The sequence below is a fragment of the Dreissena polymorpha genome, chromosome 13, assembly GCF_020536995.1.
Source record: "Dreissena polymorpha isolate Duluth1 chromosome 13, UMN_Dpol_1.0, whole genome shotgun sequence".
Classification (NCBI taxonomy): Eukaryota; Metazoa; Mollusca; class Bivalvia; order Myida; family Dreissenidae; genus Dreissena; species Dreissena polymorpha.
In genome coordinates this window covers 16,192,475-16,198,474 of record NC_068367.1, presented here as the reverse complement: position 1 = coordinate 16,198,474, position 6,000 = coordinate 16,192,475, and the positions used below count along the sequence as shown (strand labels likewise).

The 6,000-nt window shown below is 33.6% G+C and overlaps 1 protein-coding gene across 2 annotated transcripts in view; it reads left to right on the top strand.

Annotated features, from left to right (window-relative positions):
* Nucleotides 1–503: 503 nt before the first annotated feature.
* Nucleotides 504–6,000, top strand: part of LOC127855754 (telomerase reverse transcriptase-like) — a 46,699-nt gene continuing 41,202 nt past the window's right edge. Inside the window, exon 1 of one of the 2 annotated variants that reach the window (XM_052391560.1) lies at nucleotides 504–593. The gene's annotated coding sequence lies outside the window, so the exon portion shown is untranslated. Of the gene's footprint in view, nucleotides 594–3,735; nucleotides 3,826–6,000 lie in introns of those variants that run through there. The other variant, XM_052391559.1, reaches the window with a different exon arrangement.

Here is a 6,000-nt window from a genome sequence, read left to right as displayed (position 1 = left end):
TACGCACACAAGTATTTAAAATATTAGACCAAAAAGCTTGGCAGATGTAAAAGCTTCGTCCAGCCGAAAATAAGATTTTATTGTTTCGATGCATTATTTTTCTATTGAAACAATTATAATGTTTTGTACAAAATAATGTCCACATTTTTATTAAATTACATGGTTATGAAATAAGCTTTTACCCTTAAATTAGGTAGCATCTATATTATTATCATATTATTGAAAGATGAACGTTTGGGTGCGTTTGTTGAAGTACTGTGCTCTTGTCGAAAACTTAACCGGATTTTTCGAGGAGGCTTGCATTTGGGCGAATGCGATTTTCTTCAATTTTAAACTTAGCTTTTAAAATCTGAAATAAAGCAAAGGCAGAACAAAATCCTTAAAAGTTGATCTTTTTATGATGTGACCCTATGTTTTGTGTGTAAACTGACCTACAAAACCACACCGCATCATCTACTGTACGGCAAAGTTTTATTTAATAATTCAGAATGTCGGGGTTACTTCCCTTACTTACAATTTTTCCATGATATTTATTCGCGATGAAACGATTCAGCATGATGATCTTGCGAATGGTTCGTTAAAGACTTAATGAGGTATTTGTCACCGTGCAGTGGTCCTCCATAAAATAATATAGTCTACCTTGATAGATTTTTTTCAGCTGCCTTAAAAATGGGTAAATATATTCAAATCATCATCGAGTAGGGTAGCCAGTAGCTAAAGAAACTTCAGCGTACAGTTTATATAGTATTGACAGACCTGTACGCTGAAGCGAATCCCATATCGAAAGTCAACCAGTGTTGTAACATATTCATGTCACGCTATAACATACATGCCAGAATTTTTCCGGTCCAAATCGGGACTTTCCATAAAAATTGTCTGGAAATTTGACCAAAAGCAGGATACCTAAAATGATCAATCATTCCACCTATTCTTTAGCCAGTTGTTTACTTACAAAAACTCTTAATTTCTGCCATATATTGACGATAAATGTGTGTTCAGAATTTTGTGAACACAGATGTTCTCTATTGTCCGGAAGAAAACACACTCCATAAACTGAAATGTGGGGTATCCCTGTATGCCTCGATTTGACATCCAATCAGTACAGGGATATCCTCATGAACATTATGTAAATCGTGTGGCACAATATGAGCGCATCGAGCACTGTTCTTATTCAACCAATCGTCAATTAACTCTCAATTTAGATTGATGCAATATGTACAAACTATTTTCTGAAAATCAGTCAAAAACGAAAGTTAATTTGTGAGAAACATCAATGTGTATTGGTCAGCATTCAATTTGTTTGATGTACAAAATCGGTGTTTTGACAGGTTTTATAACCTTAGGTTGTATAATACACAGGATATTGGAATCGTTGGACTTGATTTGGCCTTGAAATACAAACGATACAAAAGTCGGGTGGTGTTTATTTCTGTACGATACATCTTTCGATAGCAATTAACCCCTATCATAAAAACACCATGGTGTGAATCACTGAATGCTGACTAAATAAGTTGCCGATAAATCGAAGATAAGGTGTCAAAAACAACACTGGTGCACTCAAGTAGTAGAAGTAGGTTGTTAATTGGGGCAATAAAGGGATTAGCAATGGTTAGTTTTAGCCAGAAAGAGCTTAAAAAGCGAATTTTATTGGGAGCTTATAGACCTTACATCGTTTTTAACGAATGTCGGGACTAATCTTCTCATATCGTGATGCCAGGACAAAGGGCCAAAATGCAGGACTGTCCAGCTGAGATCGGGACGTCTGGCATGTATGCGCTATAAATCAAAGACAGTTCATTTTTTTGGATACATTTCTTCATAGATTGGTGAATGAATATAAATTACTGCATCGGGGCATATTTTAAGGTTCAAATGTTTCAAATGAATCTTATAATAGATGAAAATAACTCTCATCAGCCTGAAATTCACAATTTTGACGCCATTGTCGCTTTGTAACATGACGAGTTTTTTATTTGGATACCTCGGATCGGCTTTGACATTTTTTGCTGAAATTGTAAACATTACTTTCGTTTTCTGAAATATATTATTTGTGATTAAAAACTTACTTCTGGAAGATTAAAACACTGATTTCAAAGTGAATTTAGTAATTTTAAATAATTTTTACTTTGAGTTTGTAATTACACTACAATTTGTTTACAGACCTTCTGTATCGAAATTAAAGGGATCTTTTCACGCTTTGGTAAATTGACAAAATTGAAAAAAGTTGTTTCAGATTCGCGAATTTTCATTTTAGTTATGATATTTGTGAGGAAACAGTAATACTGAACATTTACAATGTTCTAATATAGCCAGTATACGCATCTTTTGACGATTTTAAAACCTAAAAATTATAAAGCGTTGCAACGCGAAACAATTGAATAATTTGGAGAGTTCTGTTTTTGTCGTTAAATTTTGTGAAACTACGAAGATTGCTTATATAAGGTATAAAATACGTCAAGAATGTGTACTCGGCGGAATAGCTCAGTACGCTAAAGCGTTTTTACTTCAGGACACTTGCAGGACTCCAGGGGTCACTGGTTCGAAACCTGCTCCGGGCAATGTTCTTTTCCTTTTTTAAATTTTATTCTTGATTTTTTACTGGAGCTTTTACGATCCCATGTTTACATTTATCAATATAAAGCATTTAATGAATAAGTTTTAAAATGCCAAAATCTGTGAAAAGGCCCCTTTAAGGTAAAATGTCGCGATTCTTTTTAGCCTTTGTCATTTGATTATATGACATTCTGTTTGCATTCAAATATTTAATATACAGCTACAATCTAAGTCAATGCAGTTAAGACTGTTATTTATGAATTGCTTTAAAATTGCAAGTTTTTTTTGTGACGACAGGATTTAAAGTAGGCAACACAAGTTTGCGAAAGAAACCCCTGTGAGATACCTATATGTAATATTTCAATAGCCAAACAAGTATGCTGCCCCTCAGTTCTACATCATTATACAATGATACTCCTGACAATAAAAATGATTTGACACATTACATTATTTTTATAATCTATTTAGTTCAGGTTATGCAATAATCAAGAGCTTTAGTTGAATTGAGACATAATTAAACAATATGTTTCCTGGGTAGGACCAGTAGATCTATTTGGTTTTTAAAGAGTGATCTAAAGAACGCTTTCACTTAAAGGATAAAAACCGAGACCTCCGCTAAGCGGACACCATATCCACTACGTCGAACCACCGAACTGTCTTTGAATTCAAGAGGCTAAATACGCACACAAGTATTTAAAATATTAGACCAAAAAGCTTGGCAGATGTAAAAGCTTCGTCCAGCCGAAAATAAGATTTTATTGTTTCGATGCATTATTTTTCTATTGAAACAATTATAATGTTTTGTACAAAATAATGTCCACATTTTTATTAAATTACATGGTTATGAAATAAGCTTTTGCCCTTAAATTAGGTAGCATCTATATTATTATCATATTATTGAAAGATGAACGTTTGGGTGCGTTTGTTGAAGTACTGTGCTCTTGTCGAAAACTGAACCGGATTTTTCGAGGAGGCTTGTATTTGGGCGAATGCGATTTTCTTCAATTTTAAACTAAGCTTTTAAAATCTGAAATAAAGCAAAGGCAGAACAAAATCTTTAAAAGTTGATCTTTTTATGATGTGACCCTATGTTTTTGTGTGTAAACTGACCTACACAACCACACCGCATCATCTACTGTACGGCAAAGTTTTATTTAATAATTCAGAATGTCGGGGTTACTTCCCTTACTTACAATTTTTCCATGATATTTATTCGCGATGAAACGATTCAGCATGATGATCTTGCGAATGGTTCGTTAAAGACTTAATGAGGTATTTGTCACCGTGCAGTGGTCCTCCATAAAATAATATAGTCTACCTTGATAGATTTTTTTCAGCTGCCTTAAAAATGGGTAAATATATTCAAATCATCATCAAGTAGGGTAGCTAGTAGCTAAAGAAACTTCAGCGTACAGTTTATATAGTATTGACAGACCTGTACGCTGAAGCGAATCCCATATCGAAAGTCAACCAGTGTTGTAACATATTCATGTCACGCTATAACATACATGCCAGAATTTTTCCGGTCCAAATCGGGACTTTCCATAAAAATTGTCTGGAAATTTGACCAAAAGCAGGATACCGAAAATGATCAATCATTCCACCTATTCTTTAGCCAGTTGTTTACTTACAAAAACTCTTAATTTCTGCCATATATTGACGATAAATGTGTGTTCAGAATTTTGTGAACACAGATGTTCTCTATTGTCCGGAAGTAAACACACTCCATAAACTGAAATGTGGGGTATCCCTGTATGCCTCGATTTGACATCCAATCAGTACAGGGATATCCTCATGAACATTATGTAAATCGTGTGGCACAATATGAGCGCATCAAGCACTGTTCTTATTCAACCAATCGTCAATTAACTCTTAATTTAGATTGATGCAATATGTACAAACTATTTTCTGAAAATCAGTCAAAAACGAAAGTTAATTTGTGAGAAACATCAATGTGTATTGGTCAGCATTCAATTTGTTTGATGTACAAAATCGGTGTTTTGACAGGTTTTATAACCTTAGGTTGTATAATACACAGGATATTGGAATCGTTGGACTTGATTTGGCCTTGAAATACAAACGATACAAATGCGGGTGGTGTTTATTTCTGTACGATACATCTTTCGATAGCAATTAACCCCTATCATAAAAACACCATGGTGTGAATCACTGAATGCTGACTAAATAAGTTGCCGATAAATCGAAGATAAGGTGTCAAAAACAACACTGGTGCACTCAAGTAGTAGAAGTAGGTTGTTAATTGGGGCAATAAAGGGATTAGCAATGGTTAGTTTTAGCCAGAAAGAGCTTGAAAAGCGAATTTTATTGGGAGCTTATAGACCTTACATCGTTTTTAACGAATGTCGGGACTAATCTTCTCATATCGTGATGCCAGGACAAAGGGCCAAAATGCAGGACTGTCCAGCTGAGATCGGGACGTCTGGCATGTATGCGCTATAAATCAAAGACAGTCCATTTTTTTTGATACATTTCTTCATAGATTGGTGAATGAATATAAATTACTGCATCAGGGCATATTTTAAGGTTCAAATGTTTCAAATGAATCTTACAAATAGATGAAAATAACTCTCATCAGCCTGAAATTCACAATTTTGACGCCATTGTCACTTTGTAACATGACGAGTTTTTATTTGGATACTTTCGGATCGGCTTTGACATTTTTTTGCTGAAATTGTAAACATTACTTTCGTTTTCTGAAATATATTATTTGTGATTAAAAACTTACTTCTGGAAGATTAAAACACTGATTTCAAAGTGAATTTAGTAATTTTAAATAATTTTTACTTTGAGTTTGTAATTACACTACAATTTGTTTACAAAACAAGCAAGAATAATTTTAAATACCGGGAAATGTCATTCTGAATTTAAAAACACTTGAGCACATGGTTTTATACTAAAAATAGAAATAACATAATATGACCGTGAAATCTTAGGAGATTCGCATTTCAATCATGTCTGTCGCATCGCTGTTTTTCTCGATATGTTAGAGCAGAAAAGATAAATTAAAAATGTTTAAGAAAGTATTTTGTGAAATAATATATCAGTTAAATGTGAAAAATGTCAATCTTTCCGATCAAGTGGTTGATTTGGGCCAATAACTGCATTTAAAAGCTGTTTTGGACCGGTCTTTGTCAACTTTTCGGGAATTTCTGGTTGACTTTCCTAATGGGGTTGGTCCATAACTTAAATGTCACGCCAGTCAAAAATCATAAAATGCGACATTTTAAGTTATGGTAGCTAGAACTATAAGGGTAGTAGAAATTTGGCAGTAGCAACTTAATCATGTTAATGAATTTGTTTAAAGAGTTAATCTTCATTTGTGTGTTTAAATTTGCCCCAAGCTATGACATAAGTTTTCAAAAAAAAAAAAAATTAACAGATACTTATATTCATAGAAATTTCAGCGAATTTTTCCCTTCTTTATTA